General features: G+C 36.5%; 1 protein-coding gene across 3 annotated transcripts in view; it reads left to right on the top strand.

Moving 5' to 3' along the window:
* Nucleotides 1-1,620: 1,620 nt before the first annotated feature.
* LOC149779134 (TNF receptor-associated factor 2-like) overlaps nt 1,621-19,239 on the top strand; it is a 93,956-nt gene continuing 76,337 nt past the window's right edge. For 2 of the 3 annotated variants that reach the window (XM_089939690.1, XM_089939694.1), the window contains exon 1: nt 1,629-1,708. The gene's annotated coding sequence lies outside the window, so the exon portion shown is untranslated. Of the gene's footprint in view, nt 1,709-19,239 lie in introns of all 3 variants that reach the window. The other variant, XM_089939692.1, reaches the window with a different exon arrangement.

The raw sequence follows: 19,239 nt of genomic DNA on the forward strand, positions 1-19,239 counted from the left end.
AAAGAAGAGGAAGAGAAGAAAGAAGAGGAGGAGAAAAAAAAAGAAGAAAAAGAGTGTAGGAGATAAAATAAGAACTTGGTGGAGAAAAAGAAGAAATTAGAAGAAGAAGAAGAAAACCCAAAGGCCCTTTTCAGGGCCCCCATATTTCTCGAAAAGAGATAGCCTTTCCATTGCCTACACCTTTTTTATTTTGTTTTTTATTTTTTTTAAAAAATAGAGACCCTCCCTGTTTCAATTTTACATAGACCCTATACAGTCCCATGGGTTTTTGTCCATGTTAATTCCCATAGACCCTATATTGTCCCACGATTTTTCTCCATGTTAAATTTACATAGACCCTATATTGTCCCAGGGGTGTTTTTAATGATAAGTCCCATAGACCCTATACTATCCCTATTCACTACTATCGTTACTTACAACTGACCTGTCATACATGTACTATTATACGATATTTATGTTGTCGAAATATCTAAAATGGGGAGGCAAGGGTCAGAGGAAACTCGGACTAATGTACTATATAATAACTACAATATAGCACATGCATGACAGGTCCATTGTAAACAACGATACGAGCCCCTGTGGGTTTTTCAAAGATATTTTTTTTACCAGTCCTCGAAAATTAATAAGGGTAATAAACTTAGAAGTGTTTTAATCGGAAAGAAATGTAATTGCCAGTACCCAAATAAAATGTAATTATTTCTTGGTAACGCTGTCAGTATACATACTAATACGAGTACTGCCGTGTAGACAAAATGATGCGATCTTATTACTAAAACACAAAAACTGATAACGGTCATAAATGGGTATGAGGCGTACTGTTTCGTTTAATTTCAGTTCTAATTTAAAAACGTGTCTATTAAAAAATATAAACGTACAAAGAATTCATAGATACGGTTATAATAACAATAATAATAATAATAATACAAATAAATAATAATAATAATAAAACTAAAACTACTAGCGAAATAACCTTGCAATTCAACCAATCCACGAAAATTGATAACGCCACCAATGGCGGTGTAATTTCAAATAGAACTTAAAAAATTGTAATAATAAACAAAATAAAATGTAATTACCAGCGCTGAAATGAAACGTACAATGCATTATTAGTAACGGTTCAAGTATATACACAACCGGTCTGATAACATAATACTAAATTTCCAGCAGCACAAGTCTCAACGTCAATGTTATTTTCTATAAACCACAATGTCCAATGAAAACCATCGTTTCAACAAAGTCATTTGCATATTTGCATAAATGAATATTTAATGACTGGTAGGATTTCTCCATTATCCCAAGTGATAAGTCGGTTTTTTTAAATGTCTATATTTAGATTACCACTGAAAATCCCCGTAGTTATTTTAAGACTTTTTGTAATCTTATTACTCATTCTAGTGCGAGCATGGATAAGAAATTATAATACATAACGTTTTTAATCAACCCATATTCCTAACAATTTATTCTTGAAATAATTCTAGGAATAAAATCTTAAACCTGCTTGATAATCTTTATACGTAACATTCAGACCTTAATTATATTATTCACAGAATTCCCCCCCCCCCCAGCACGCCTCTTTAGGTCTCATGTGACTAGTTCTTTCATTTTAATACAAATGGGATTCCAGACTAGCCCAATATTATATATGTATCTTCGATTTCCTCAATTTCAATTTTAGGCTGTCTATCAGCTCCAGCTTGGTATATTCCGGGTAAGTAAAATGCGTTTTTCTCAACATTACTACATATAGAACAGAACAGGCTATTACATCACCAGATAAGGGACCTCTTAGGGGGTATAATCACAAAAGAAGGTTGAAATTTTACAAACTTCAGTCATTTAGTTATACACATATATTCACTTAGAAATGAAGAAGATAAACTTTCCATAAATTAAGTTTAATGATTACAGCATTCATCGAGCTAACAAAATATGACTAGACCAAGTGTAAGTGTGTGTTACTATTTTGCTCTGGCTTTTTCATATATTTATTTTTTCCAATTAACATTGAGAAATTCAGCAGAATATATGTATAGTTTCATTTCTGAATGCCATTATTAGAAATTATATTATGTTGCGCGTCATGAACTTTAGTCATTTCGTTTCTTATTATGTTAAGATCCGTGTCTCGTACCAACCGTTTTCTAATTCTGTTATCTACGCGCTTCAATTATTATGTATTTCCCCTATCAACATAATGACCGCCATGATGCGTTTATTTTGATTACATGACCTACAATTGTACTTGTAGCTTCATAAGTCTTATTATAGATGCTTAACTCAAACGGTGCATTAATAGTGTAATGTCACAAATGGCTACCTTGTATCTAAATATAGAATTGGACTTCCCTTATAGTGTTTCTAATTTTAAAACATTATCAATTTAATGATTGAGGGTAGTGAAGGAAATGACTATACAGAGTTTCTTAACCTACCACACGATGTCCCATAATCATGACCATTTATTCTTGCAATATTTATATAAATAATATTTTTAATTTCATGATAATCTATGTCCAGACAATCAGACATTCTATGAATTCCCCCAAGCAGGCATCTTTTTTGATATCACATCTGTTATTAACATTTTATTAGTTTGGACTTGCCTAAGAACTTATAGATCTATCCTAAAGTTTCTACAAATTCCCAAGTCAGAGTTTGCTTTTCTTCTAATTCCAACCTGGTTTCCTAACACACATTTTACACAGCAGAGCATAACACGGTTTTATTTCACCGTATAACGGCTTTTTCGGGCGATATAAACACAAGGAAGTAACAAAGTTTCAACTCTCAAACCACTCAGTCATACATACACATCTACTTATTAAAACAAATAACAGTAGAGAGAAACCAAAACTCCACGTACTATATTAATTTTGACTGGTGACGAGTACAGTATTCAACAGACCATGTGTGTGTGTGTGGGGGGGGGGGTAGTATCATTCAGTTTGCTAACTTTTTTATACGTTTGTTTTTTAAATATAAATCAGCAGGAATGTATGTATGGTCTCATTTGTAATTTCCCGGTAAATTTGGAAAATTCATCAATATCAGTACGAGTCCATACAAATGCTCCATTTAGCGATACTATTCTAATATGTTATTGGAGTATTGATAAATACGTTTTACTTTAAGAAAAGTACTAAATTGACCTGAATTGCAATATGTTTTAATCTATTTGCTCCAAAAATGTATGGACAATTGTTGAAGGGTCTTTACAATTGCTGAATGGCATTTGCTGACCCTGACATGCTTCATTTTCTCCAGGTTTTTCTTGCAATGAAATTTCACACTCACAAACAATTAGAGTTTTGAGTTGTGTCTAGCGAGTTTTGTGTGTGTTTTTCAGAGCGGATAATTGTACCCAACGCGCTGCTGAAATTAACAAAACAATGACCTAATTGTCGTTAATAAGTTCTAAGATATGTATCGAGTATTCATTTGAAGACAGACACGGATTCTGAAATACGAGATTTTGTACAGCTTCCAATTGTAAGGGGGTGAAAAACTATCTTTATCATATAAACAAATATTATGTCGTAGTAGTGTTGGATATATAATTTACCTATGCACGAGTTTATTGATATGAGCGTGTATTTATGGATAACTCCGAATGCCTTATTTATTCATTCTTGTAATGTAACCTCCAAGCCAGATACTGCATTGAAGAATTTAATAATACTGATCATATAAAAATGGTACGTAATCAATATATATATATATATATATATATATATATATATATATATATATATATATATATATATATATATATATATATAAACCTTGTTAAGAGTCTAGAGTCTTAAAATAAGTGACAGAAAAGAGTGAAAAGCAATAAACAAAAAAATGTATTTACCTAGAATACATGGTAAAAATGAGAACAAAGAACTTAAGGTGTTGCGAATTAAATCCCAAAATAAAGAATGACAGACGTAAGTCCTAATAAATTAAAGTCCTGAATACAATTTAGTAGAAGTCCAGAATAAATCCAAAAATTGAAGGAGATGATATGTCTGTGGTAGCTTGTAGAGTGTTGATGTGTCTGTGTTAGCTTGTAGGGCGTTGATGTGTCAACAATATTTTGTTGGATAACAGTAATATATTTCCAGGTTTGAAATAACTATAAATCCCAGTGAATGTCTCTCTTACTGCATTTTATCAAAGCACATTTTTATTAACAGAAAAAAAATAATCACTTGAATTCAATAATTTCAAGAAAATAAATCTCCAGCCGAGTGGTCTAAAGCTCTCTCCGTTACGGATCACTGCCATCTCACCTCTGTCTGCGTGGGTTCGAGTCTCGGATTCGGCCAATGTGGGTATGTGAGAAAGCTTGCCAGTAGCTTCTCGTTGGCCGGTGGTTCTTTCCGTGGTTTTCCCGAATTCTTCCTCCACCATTAATACTGGCCACCATGTATAGTCTAAAAATGGCGTTAAACCCCACAACAACAACAACAACAACAACAAATCCTCTCGTGTGCTGAAAAATGTCGTTAAACCCTACAACAACTACAACTCAGTTACAAGATTATTTAGTTTTCTATTTGAACTCGGGTCACAATTAGCATATCTTAAAAAGAACTATCAACTAATGGAAAATAACCTTCTAGAATGATCCTGATGTTTACAAAATAAAAAAATGTTGGTTATTATTATATTGGACTTTTACTCCAATAAGGAGATTTCAGAACCAAGACCCAGGCCTAAATAAATATATTTATTTCTTCTATTAATAATGATCCTGATATTAAGCCCATACATATAAAGAATATTTTAGCTATGTATTAGCTGTTTACAAAAGAAAAAGTCAAATCAGGCCAAGCAGAAATTTAATTTAATTTTGGACAATGTATATATACCACTATATCGGCCAATTCTGCGCACCTGGTAATTCTACGCAATGATTCGACATTCCTGTAAACATTGGATCACGTGTTGTTTGTTTTGGTCGAATATCTAACTCGTATCAAGAAAGAACTATCATCCTTTAATTAAGGAAGTGATATCCATGAAGTCTACAAAAATAATCCACATTTCTACCCTAAATGCATATGAAAATGTGATTTATAAATATGAACATGATCTTCGTGAACTTGTAACCCAGAAAACCCTATTTACTATGTGTATCTTTTAGAATTATACAAAAATATACATTATATTAAAGATTGAGATATATACCTTGAAATAATACTGCATTTTAATCCAAGTTTCTAATTTTGCAAGTTATCCCACACGTACAAACCGTCTGCTATCCAAAACGTCAACTTGCTGCTAGAACGGGATTCTCAAGAAATTCCCTGGAGTATAGACTGTTTCTAAATTAGTAACTTTTTCCCCATAAACGAGGCGTTGTAAACACAGCACTTCCTATTCATTGTTGTTTCGCTTAATCATAATAGCTTTTTTTTTTAAAAATAAGGGGTGGTATCCCGTGTGTCCAAAATCAATATTATTTTGAACAGAATATTCTGGTGACAGTTGCCTCCTTTCAAATAGTAATCATTGCAGTATTTTATTTTCGTCAGTCGGTCGAATTCGGTATACACGCTTTGCTTCAATACTGGTGACGGAAGTAAAAGAGGTGGGGGCATAACCAATGCTGGTTTTTAGAATATGAGGCAAAACAAAATGCTATTTTAGCCAAGCAATGTTGATTCATTAACTATCAAAGGGTCAATCCGAGGCTTGTATGTAAACCGGGTTATTGTCTATGAAGGCCACTCCCCAAATATGGCACCCCACCCCTATTCAAGGCCCCATTGTGGTAATGTTGTTTTCTGTTTTTGTTTTTCTGTATCGCAGGCACCCCCACCCTTTAATATTTTTTAAACGCTGACAATATGTCAGTCGCGCTCGGGGATCGAACACGTGAGATAACTTTACACAGGTCGATTGAAAAATTGTCCGTACAGCAGGCCACTGGCTCCATTAAGAACATACGGCTAAAATAATGTACATGAACTGTACCAACGATGATGTTATATCAGTATATTCTCATTGATGAACAGACAAATATTTTTAAAAAATAGTGTACACGCATTTAACAGAGTAGGTATTAAGTATATGAACGTTTAATTCTATTATCGCACCAGGCATTAATTTTTGCCTGAGGCTGGGAAACTCTAGGTTCTATTATTAGCAATTTATCACATGTATTATTAGCCGTCTTGTCATGTCGGCTGGGGCAATGTATAAATGTGTGTCGAATTGGAATTACGACAATTTGCTGCGGCTGAAAAATACGTTACGTTAATGGATATACTGAAATTTTATTTTTTCATTAAACAGCTTTGACAAAGCTGATTTATAAGTGCCATTTGCGACAAACTGCACTGAATCTGGATCAGGGTGACTGCGATATTTTTGAGGAGATTTATAATATTAGCACAAGTAACCCTGCATCTGTGCTACCATCTGGTATACTTTATCTAAGGAATCTCTGCAACGTGTGATCATAGAAATTGCGGTAAAATATGACGGCGACAGTGATTAATTACTCAATAACCGTTTCACAACCTCGTCTTTTTTTACTCATATAGTTCACCAAAAACAAAAATCATGGCGCTCAACTCCAAAAGAATTTCTCAGCAATATATTACGATCTTGTGTCTAGTTTGGACATATTGGTCACTAACACCCAAAATATCATTCCGCCAATATATCAGTTGACAGCGTGGCTTTTTACCGGCTAGTTTTCTTGTATATGGCGAATGTCAACCGTATTTCGAAACATTCGGTCATCCAACACACGAAATGACCGAGTAGTGATAAACGGTAATCTTCCCAAGGACGACGATCTTTACTGGATTTGCCGAGATCGAATCATTCGAGTTCTCAGCGAGTAGTCCTCCGGTTTTGCCAGTCTGGTTTAGTCCTTATTTTAATAAACCAGACAGAAAAATTAATCTCAACGACTGTTGCGCAAAACATCAACATGTCTGGGCCTCCAAAACTGCTATTACGATATATGTTGGTCCCCATGATCCTTACAACGCTGACTATAATATCTGCAATAATTTCGTAGAGGCTGGCGAGGACAGTTTGGTTACCGCACGATGATGGATACGGCAGAACTAGATTTTGTGATCGCAGATATGGTGTCGCGATGTGTATGAGTATCACGTTAGCGTGTGTGTATACGCGACGGTACAAATATTGGCACGATTGTTGGCTACTACGATGGAGATTCACAGCAGTTCACCCATTTGTGATTTTGGATGTTCTCATATTCGCGAATAAGCCTATATTCGATGATCAACTGGTTTATAGCAGAGTCTGTTAGAGTCGCCACATACTCATTTTATATAAGTCGGTTGAAAATGGATCTTGTGTAAACCATTTATCGACGCAACCCCGCGGTGTTAAGACGCTACGCGTCATGACAACGACGCTGGTCTCGGAGAGACCCGCTGTGGCCATTTGACGTAATTATTTATGATCGGTCGATGTTAAATTAATCAGCGCTTATTATCAAAACGATAAATTATCAGAACCGTCAGTGAATGATCCAATCACGAGATATAGCACAGTCTATCTTAATGGTCCTAGTGGATTTGGTAAAAGAACACGTGCAATAAATTTGTTTAGCTGCTCTGACATGATTGTGTTAATTCCAGCTCACCGTCTTTCCAAACAGATGAAACAGCGGGAAATATAGTCATGCACGTATCGGTTTCTTTTCGATGGTGTGGTGATGCGTGGACGCCCGAGCGTATGGGAGAAAATATATACCGACGTTTCTTGATTACCTAACGACGAAAAACATTGCGATTATGATGTGCGGCGTTCAAGGAAAGACACCGTCGTTTCTAGGAGAATCACCGCATGACTTGCTGCGCAATTATGGTAGCCACAACGAACAAATATTGTATGACCATTTATCGCGCGATGAAACATTACGGCAGTTTATATAGCTAATCAGATTATAGCCGAACAAGATTCAATGTAAAATAATGCGTACCCTAATTCCAGAGACACTAATGTCTCATTTTTGGAACTCTTGGTGACCTAATGATCTGATACTTGTATCCATGAAAATCGTACTTGAATCACTTCAGCGTAGGTTATTTGAGCTTCATCGAGGAGCGATTTCACGCTGCCAGTTCGATTGTGTTATCGTGCAGTGGGGACACATACAAAATATTCACGTTAACATTCCAGGAACGGTTACATACCATATACTGGTACTTAATGATATACTCGAGGTTCCAGTAGATGCTGTACACTTGACTCTGTTAGCGAAGGAGATAGAGATATCGAGAGATTTCAGCGGCGTCAGGGATGTTTACCACATACGTGGCCCGCAATGGACTCTAGGAGCTGCGATAACAGTTCATTCGTCGCAATGGCTACCAGTCTCAGATACCAATGTCTGGATTGTTGGCGATGGCATAGAATGGTCAAATCTAGTATATTTGGCAGTGTCGAGAGTTACAAATATGTCTCAACTACGCAGAATTATCTATGATAAACCAGAAACGTCGTCGGAGAGGTTGGTCAGGGAAACGATAGTCCCTTGCACTCTAAAGAAACAATCAGATTGTTATGCGCGAGAAAACAACAAAAAAAAATATAAAAAAAATTTAAAAAAAATAAATAAAAAAAACAAGCGTCAGTTTGATCTTGATATTTAATTTATCATGACACTGAAACAACGACAAAATAATCACTACACCTGCTGTAACAAAGTAATGCTGTGACAATATTTTCCCAACGCCGTACGACAATTTACTATGGACAGAATCGAGAGTTGTCTGGGCTACACGCGAAAATGTCGCTCTGACATATCTTGAATGTAACAGATGTAAGTGAGCGAGCTCCTCTAGCCCCTTCGCGCTTGAGTCCCTTGTTACTGGCTGAGGCTGAGGCTGCGTCTCTGCGACACCGGATACAAACAGGTGATAACTGGGTGTTTTCAGGAACTACCTGTAATTGTTCATGGACTTATCCACGTTGAGGAGCTGTTGAATCTAGTCTGTAGATTGGTGACTGCACAGTAGATCTAACCACGCTGAAAATTTGTATGTGAGATTACACTCCAAATGGAATCAGTTACTCTTGCTGAACTACCTTCTTTTTCACCGGATTCGTATAAATACCTAAAAGTTACTTTAATGCCCGCCACTGGCTGTTGTAGCTGACTTTCTGGTGATTTTTGTTGTGGTATTTATTTTGTCGCGATTGCCTCGATGAATTTCATGTTAATTTTACAAGTGATATTCTTGTTTAACGCGGCCACCACGTGAGGCAGTCTCGCAACCCTTTCATGAGATCTGTCCTAACTCAGTAATTACTGCGTGTATTGGTGTCCAGATAGTCGCTGTGCAAGTGTTTGATTACTTCGTTCAACGATGACCTGATCACGATGTAACAAGGTGTGTCCACGTCTGATTTTAACGTTATGTTGTGTCATCAGCGTCGTTACTGCACAGAGAAATCCTTTGTGAGGATCAACCTGTAGCAACTGTGGCCAGCGCAGGCCGCCACGTTGATAAATTCGTTCAAACTCGGCTGCGACTGTTGCTGTTTTAGTCGACAACGGCTCCTCTTGATTGTATCTCCTTTCAACGTCTGTGCCAGTCAACGCGTATTTGTATGTGTGCTGTTTGCATTTTATGTAAATGAAGTCATGTGTTAAAAACAAGATATCTGCGTTGAGTGTTCCGACATCAAATCGGGTATGCTGAATCGTTTTGGGACGTGCTAGATAAATTTGACATAATGCCTGTCGTGACAACCGATCTGTGGCACTTGTGACACCAGCTTCATCAGCGAGTTTGCTAATCGCTGCTGTGCCTCTCTAGTATCCGGCTGGACTATAATAAATCGACTCCAGCATGTAATTATCGGAAAATTAATTGCTGCCACGGGGTGTCTATGCCCCTACGGTTATTTTACCAGTCATCGCCGATCTTATCAACCAGTTGATGAGTGATTCTCTGCTGTTTTAAATCTTTATCGAGTTCAGCGTGTGAATCAACTTGACGTGTGCGATATGTCGTTGTTGCAAATCTTTGTTTTTGTAGCCGACATCATCAGTATGGCACAATTGATCAATCACATTTATGGGAACTCGCCTGGTTTTGGCAGATTCTTTTTCGTCAAGTCTAATATCATGTCGGGTTCCAGGACTGAAATAAATATATCCCGGAAGATGTTTTTCTCCTTGGTACTTTACCAATGGACTTCCTGTTAAGTTCCTGAGTGTCGCAACAATGTCACCACCAGTGACTGTATAGGCTTTCACAAACTTATATTGTTTGTGCCACATTTCACACACGTACATGTGAGCGCTCGCCTGTTATTTTTCGTCGTTGTTGCACATAAGCCAGTTGTATCCGTGACCGTCTTGCATTGAACACAATATAAACTCATGATTATACAATACTATATTACTGTATTATATTTATCCAATATGAACGTAGTTGACGTTACAGCGACACGCGAGCAAGCATCGTTTAAGCATCATCCAGTGTTACCAAATTCCATTTGAGCTACTATAATTGGTCCGTCTGGGTCTAATAAAACTCAGGTGTTGTTCAAGCTGATAATGAGGTGGCTCAAATGGGACACACTTTTTATTTAGTAGAGCCATCCACAGATGACCAACGAAGCTATGATGTTCTTAATGAATTCATTGAATCGACAGCGGGTTTGGAAAACAACGATGTTACTGAGTTTATCGTTGACATCGATGAAATGCCGTCCATCGAGGATCTGTCTAGTGGTTTACGATGATGCCATGCCTGACAAACAAACAAATCCAGCCAGAATATTTTGAGTGGGGCAGATAATAACACAGATGTAATTTACCTTACACAGAAGTACACTCAAATCTCCACAGTGCTCAGAGATAACTGTAGTTTTTGGTTTAATTTTAACCGTGTTGACACACATACGCTGGGAAATGTTCATAACTAAGTTCAAAAACTTCTTTGCAAATGCTCAGAAAACCTCATAATAAGTTTATACGAACCAGCAACACGCTATCGAATTGGTTTTTATAAAATATTTTATTAAAGAAATGCGTTTGTTGTATAATGAACCAGGAAAATATTAACGAGATGATACAGGAGCGACGGGAAGAGGGAAGATATACACTAGCGGTAGAATATAGATATATAGATTTTTCAAATTACTCCCACGAGAAATTGTGGTTGACATTTATTGATTTACACGAACAACATAAGATAGCTCAGTTTGTTCCGCCGGCAAGCGTCATTGAAAAGTACTATTACAGGTGTCTCGACAATATGAAACTCGAGCGGCTGTAAGTACGCGTGCAAGCTATGATTCGCGAATCCACCAAGGAATCCGAGGAATTGCAACGTCACCAGTACCCAGAACAATCAATGACAAATAATATATGTTATATTTTGTCATTATTTTCTTTGTTTTGGTGGGCCGTCACAATCTGTCACGCACATACAAAATAATGGTTAATTCTTCAGCACGCGTGTCAAATAAATTACTGGGTATGCGGTTAGACGAAAACGTATTCGTGACAGCGACGGATTACGACATCGTAAATGAACAGGATTAACGGGCACTGACACAATCAAAGGACCCGGCTGGATATCCGGATAAAAGCTGTAAAGGACATAACCCTGCTGGGCCTACCCATGGGATGCTTGCCCAGGCCTTGTATCAGTACCGTCGACTCCATCACATACTATATTTACAGCAATCGTCCACGTGATATTGACAATGCCAGGCGATACATGACGACAACCACCTATTGGATCGTTGTTATCTTAGAGTGGCCTACCATCGGCCATCCCAGCAAATTTCTGACTGAAGACCCATAAATGTCAACGGGGTAATCCACTGTCGATATTTCAATGCCGGCACTCAACGTTGGCTCGTGTTCTTTGAAAAAAGAACGACTTCCCAGACGGGGTCGTTCCATCGCTGGGTTTATATGAAAATACTAGTGAATTAATAGCGTCTAATCCACCAAATAATTTTTTTCTGATATTTGGCCAAATATAAGAAACTCTAAGTTGTGCCATTGCATTTCAAGTGACCGACCATTTGGATTTTTTTTATATTGGAGTTGGAAAACCAATATCAAAGTCTGGTTGCGTTAATGTCGCTGATGTCATTGTGGTAGTCAGCGGTGTTGTGTTAGCGACCATCTGTTCCAATAGTGTGGTTATTTCTGGGGTCATTATTGTCTATACGGTGGATTCAGAATGTGGTGCTAGCAACGGTGACGAAGATATGTTTGTGTTCTTGTGAAACAGATAATAAATATCTCTGATCTCAGCGAATTCATTGTCTGATATAGCACAGTCGTTTAACCCCTTGACAATATCGAAGATATATTTGTACTCATACATCGCCACGTACGTTATTTATGTGTGTTCCTGTAATCTTTTGCTAGCACATGAGGATATTTTTTCACGATTATATTGAGGATAACAGCAACGTTTACAACAACAGCGACACCAATTCCAACCACGGGCAATATCACACGCGTCGCTGATAGCGTGCCGATTGACGTCGTTGTTTCAGCAACCAGCGAGGACACCGCTTAAACAACATTATCAAATGACGATAACTTGTCTGCGATATTTTCTTTTGCTTTGTCATGTGCTAGTGGATGATTTCTTTTAGCGATGCCTTCCACGCAAAGGCTTGGCTGTACCGAAATGACTGCGCGATTCATTATCTGTATACTCAGTTACCAATTCATGTGCTTTCGCGACGAATTCCAGACATAACCAATACGTTGTTGATATTAAGTCTTTATCTGCTGGTTCCAGTATGAATATTTCCTCGGTATTTTGATTTGACACGACCAACACTGTTCAAAAAAAATCTATTGGTGGAATAACGCTGTGGCAATGTGGTTGATATATTAAATATGGCAGTTCTAAACACGGAGAGCCTGTACACCCATGTCATATCAGCGGTATGATCGAGTGCGTTGTTTTGTTGTGACCATGCTGCTGATCCAGACGCAGATGTGTATACCGCGTCGATGAGAGGACGTATGAACTACATGATCTTGAAGCGCTTTAATTTTGTCTTCGATTTATGTGGGCTTAACGACGCCGGCGACCATTGGATTTCCCAACAAATCAGCAGCGACTCGGCTTATGTTTCTGTGAAAAACAATTTAAACGCGGTTTTGTGATTGTTATATTCAGTTCTGAATATGGCCAATCCATCATTATTCGTTGTTAACGAGGTCCTTATCGCGATGACGTTATTGTCCACGTATTTCATCGTTGCAGCGTTTTCGTCTGATTCTGGTTCTCTCAAGTTAGCGATTATTTGTATCGCCGGTTTTAGCAACACGTTTAAAGATCTCTCCTATGGTTTGTCCGATTGATAGGCTCGAGCTTTTGGCGTCTTCCACCATCAGCAAATACGACGATGTCATCGTTGGTTGTACCTGAGACTCGCGTAATAATATGGATCTATTTGTTAATCCTCGTCTTTAGCCCCCCCCCCCCCCCCGTTGATCCTGGAAAACAACCTCATCCTTATCATTCCCAGGGAGGGTCATACGATCAGCAAAATCATCTCGTGTTGCATTTGCTGATAATTCAATGTCGCAGAGACCCCTGTGCGTAACAGATCTACTGCAAATATCTACCATTATAAACCATTAACCTGTTTAAAACGACTGGTGTGTGTGTGACCTAGTGTGGCTCGAACATCTGTTTATTAGAAAATTGTCTCGGCAAAAACAGTAATATTAATTTTCTCAAAATCGTTCACAAATTGTTTTGATAGCAAACATGTTATTTCAATTATTCCTTGCCCAACCAATCCTAAAACTCGCAGAATAATATCGTCCCATTTAATATTACTTGGCTTTAAAGGTCCTTGCTGATCCTGAAGAAGAAAACAACAACTTCATCGTGGTTAGCTTGAGCCCATTCAGCATATCCATACCTCAATTTGCGTAATTGTGGGGATGGTCATTACCTGACTGGCTTGTATTAATGAAAGGTAATACAGCGCTCTAAACATCGATCGATCGATCGATCGAGAGAGAGAGAGACTGATTGATTGGTATTCCTTTATTCCTCAATTTTCTGAAGATTTTAAGAAAAATTTTAAAAATGCAATGGAATATATAGAATCACAAAAATAGTGGATTCGTTACTTATGAAGTCCTCTGAATTACTTATAATATCTAACTAATAAATAAATGCATGTACTAAACTAGACACAATATACAATGCTTTTGAAAATATAACCACAGAAAAAAAAACAATGTTTTAACATTTGAAAATAGAACTACACAACAAAAATAGTGCCCTAATAGCTTTGCAGTTAAGTACACGTATTTCTTTCCTTATATTCTTTGTAAGTTCTCTATTGAATCAAATACAAAATATCCATTATCTTAATGAAATACATGGTAGATAGTCTGATCACATTCATCCATGCCTCAAAATCAAACCGTTATGCGACGTTATTTAAACCACCAAGTAAATCAATCAGCATAACATCATCTAGCTGATCACAGAAATCACGGTAAATCACTGGAGGCATATACGTAAACAGACTTTCCATCAAGTGGTTTCTGTCGTCTAAGGTTAAGGGACAATTCATGGAACTTTGCGAAATACTGTCATCGCTCATTTTGCCACATAAGGGAACAGTCCAGGTCTTGCTTGCATTCCTCTAATACGAATTAATGTCTTATATTCCATTTTTCTGCTCGAGTCAGTGTAAGCAAATTTCCATATGTAATAGGTAGGTGGTCCGATATTCAGAAAGCAATTTTATCGTTTATTATATGTCTCCTTACACCACCTCTGATTATTTCAGGTATTAGTATATAATCAAGTGTGGACTTTCGTGACATGTCTTTTGATCTATACGTGATGTATAAATGTTCATGAGGTTTTATCACCGACGTAGCAACTATGTTTCTCTGTTCTATTCTTTTCCTGAGAGCAATGTCTCTTCTGGATGGGTTTTTACACACAATATCTGCATTCATGTCTAATTAATTATGCATATATTTTCAAAAGCAATACTATCATTCACATCAAAAACAATTTCACACAATATGTCATCTGCATCATCAGTTCTAGTTGTGGAGGGAAAGTAAGTTGCAATCAAAAGTATAGGTTCCAACTCTCTCACTAAGACTTTCACCGCCATACTATTTGGCAAATCAGTTTTTTTAAGGTGCTTAATGTGCATGGTGATCTATAAAATACAGCAACCCCGCCACTACCTCTTTAGCATTGTTGTAACTCTTCAGTCAGAAGCGCTACTACTTTGAAATGATCATGTAATTTATCTAAATACTTTAGATTCTTTGTAGAAAGCCAATGTTCAGTGATAAAACATATCTGTACCTGGTAACAGTTCAGTTAGTTTCTGCGTGCTAGACGTTATATCACGTACATTCCACGTTGAAATAATGAGCATAATTACAATTAGGAAGCGATTATCAGTCGTATGACTATCTTCGTTAGGAATACATGTTATATTTCTAATGCATTTCATCAGGTGGATAGTCTTCTCTCCATTTTCTGTTTGATGTCGATTCCCTACATTTCATTCCAGAATTCCAAAGTGATTCATTGTTCATCATCAATTGAAAGATGCATTTAGTCGAAATGTGTGTGTGTGTGTGTGTATATATATATATATATATATATATATATATATATATATATATATATATATATATATATATATATATATATAAAATAAACAACACCTACACGTAGAATGTAGAATGTGTGTTATCCTAAACGTATGAACCAACATAGTTCAGATATAAAAAAATTATATCGATCAATCATTTTCATCTCATGTTGCCGCACATTTTAACAAAATTTCCCATACATTGCAAGATTGATTTCTCCTTCCAACCTATTGTTAAAGCTGATTCTGAAATGGAACGTCTGCTAAACGAAACCTATTGGATTCACCGTCTTAATACGCTATATCCAAAAGGTCTAAATTTAAAAACACTATATGACATTCATTAATTCTGTTTATTTTTCGGTTTTTTTCTGAATTTTGTCCCCTGTTTACAATTAGATAAAAATATTTTCATATCATTTTACTTTGCAGAAAAACTTAATTGGTAAAAGTTTATAATCTAATATTATGAAAATAAGTTTATAATATGATTAATTATTTATAAAATACTTGATAGTAAGCGTTATGCACACCATATTTTTTATTATATAAATTGAGTTCCGATAACCCATTTAATATTTGTCAAGATTATATCAAGATATAATTATATATATATATATATATATTAATTATAATTTTTAAAAAATTATTTATTTTCTATATCTCTAATAAGTGTGCATTATTCATAATAAAAATATTGATAAAACTTTATCTCTATTTAGTAATACATGTTATATATATATATATATATATATATATATATATATATATATATATATATATATATATATTTTTTTTTTTTCATCCATCCACTTGGTGTTGTTCCTTTATGAGGCGGACGAATGTTACCGTCACTCATTGCAATGGGTTGCAATAGCTGTCCTTATTTTATCTTTATTCTTTCTTATTTTGACATTGGACTGCAGAATGCATCTTATTTTCTTAGGACTTGTTCAAACACATCTGATTCTATATCCCTTTGATTGGGTCTGGTAATTATAGTCTCAATACTTCCATATGATGTATCACTTTTTCTCCCCTCGTCATTCGGAAGCATTGTATGATCTTCTGGTGATTTGTTATGCCTTTTTTGTGTTTTATTTATGTTGTTTTCATTTAATTTTATGCTTATTCTTTCTTAATAGTTTAACCTCTTTTTCTGATTTTCAGTTGATTTACTACCTTTTTCGTTTTTAAATGTTACTTCTCTTTGCTGATTATGACTCACATTTTATTTTATATTAATCTGATTATTTCGTGAAAGTGGCGTGAAAGCCTTCAATGTAAACATAGCGAGACCATTTTGTGTATCTCTTTCTGTCCATATAGTACATTTTCTTGATCAATAGATGGAGTGCTACCATATCTACTCTCCTTGCATGCTGACAGTTCATGATTTTCATGATTTGCTTTCACTTGCAAGTCTACGTTTATTCCACTTGCTTTGTTAGACTGACTGTATAATTTATGTCTTGTACAAATTGTGTCTAACTTTCCATCAGTACAGTTTATCCTTTACATGGTCACATCTAGATGTGAAGCAATTCATTTTATCTTGTTTAACCGGGTTGCCATTGCTTGCATCTGGATATACATTCCTCTGTTATCATTCATTAGTTTTTGCTCTTTTAATTTTAGTTGTTCTATCTAAGCATTAGCTTCTTCAACTTGTCTTGAATTTTTTAATCTCATTTTCTCTCTGTGTGGCAATATCACCTATCTGGTTTTCCAATCTGGACAGTTTTTCTTTAGACTTATCATTCTTTGTCTTTGCTGGGCAGATATTGTACTCTTTCTATCAGCATCTTCATCTGTGCTTCGTGAAGCGTAATCAGATACTGCAGCTTTCGGACTTAGAGATATAAATATAATGGAACCTTAGGCGAAAACTTAGAAGAAACAAAGTAAACATACCCAGAAAGGATATAACGTGCAACAACAACGAAAAAGTTCAATAAGCAAGCTTGCGGCTTACAAGCTGGCGTCACACGTCAAATGAACTCTGAAACAAAACTGTTGATAGCATGCTTGTATCATCATAAGTGGTGATATCTTCAAAAGAATAGCTCGTAGACGAAAACACAAGTCACGTGTTTAATCAACACACACGAAGGTAACTCCTTCAAGACCACTACAGAATAGAGAGTAACAGTTGTCTTTCTTAGATCATATCAACATCCCTTTTTCTCTAACGAAACTAATTGAGATCTAAACAAAACATCAATTTATGAACAAGTTAACAGGTTATAAAATTTACAGTTACAAAAAATACTGGCTTTGGATTTTTTGACTTAGATAAAAATTATTGACTAGACTTTAACTGAAAATGATTTAAAGAAGACAGGATTTTATACTATGCAGTCATCAAAATGCAATGCAAATAAATTCAACTAATTTAGCTAACAATAACTGTAACACTTGAAAACATTTCTAGATCACTACAGGGGATTATCATGTCCCTCACAACTGCATAAAACTGACTCAAAACCTCACATAGTCTTTGAGATAGGTTGGCGTCTTCACTTCGCGCCTGGGTCTTATAACTGGTGTAGTCGCTGATTCCAGGCATGTCGACTCTGGTACGGGACGCCTCTGATCAGGTTCCTTTACATGCGTGTCAGCCGTTTGCTCCTGTACAGTTGTTCTTTCCGGTGATTTATCGCGGATTTGTACTGGGATTGATGTCGGTCTGTGTCGATGTGTTCACTATTTCTCTTGTAGTGAACACCATCCGTTGAAGTTACAATACAGTTTCGGTCGTTTGATTCTGTAATAACACCTTTTCTCCAGGGTTTATCTGGTTTGTGTCGGAAATATACAGGCTGACTGTTTTCAAGTTTTAGTTTAATTCTAGCACTGCGGTCATAACTTTTCTTGATGCAGTCCTTCCTAGCATCTCGCTTCTTGTTTCTGGGCGACTTCTTTTGAACCAAAGGTAGCATTGATCTTGTTTCTCTCCCAAACATCATTTGGGCCGGACTTAGACCAGTGTCCTGTCTTGGAGTATTCCTTAGTTCTAGCAGTGCTTCGTACTGATCAGTCCTAGAGTTCAGGCATTTAACCATCATGCCTTTTATAATCTTCACACCGGCTTCGGCTTTGCCATTTGACTTTGGGTGATGAGAAGTCACGTGATGTTGAATGCCCCACTGTTTCGTGAACTGACTGAATTCGTCAGACGTAAATTGTGGTCCACCATCGCTGATGATTATTCTAGGTATTCCAAATTGCGCAAACTGCTTCTTGAGTTTGATAATGACTTGACTTGATGATGTTGTGGTGAGTAAATCAACGTCTATAAAATTTGAGTAATAATCAATCGCCAGCAAATAGTTTCTACCCTGTATTTCAAACAAGTCTAACCCAATTTTCTCCCATGGGTAGTTGCCGTCATCATGTTGCCGCAGGGGCTCTTTCTGGAGTTTTGGCTTTCTCTCCATGCAGTGTTCACAATTGTCTGCTAATTGTCTTATTTCTTGATTCATTCCCAGCCAGAAAACGGTTCCTCGTGCTCTCCTAACCATACTGTCAAAGCCAAGGTGGGCACTATGTAAACGTTCTTTAATTTGTCCTCTCCAAGCTTTTGGAATTAAAACAGCTTCCCCTTTCCGT

The sequence above is a fragment of the Sinohyriopsis cumingii genome, chromosome 17 (genome assembly GCF_028554795.1).
Source record: "Sinohyriopsis cumingii isolate HCF-2022 chromosome 17, ASM2855479v2, whole genome shotgun sequence".
NCBI lineage: Eukaryota > Metazoa > Mollusca > Bivalvia > Unionida > Unionidae > Sinohyriopsis > Sinohyriopsis cumingii.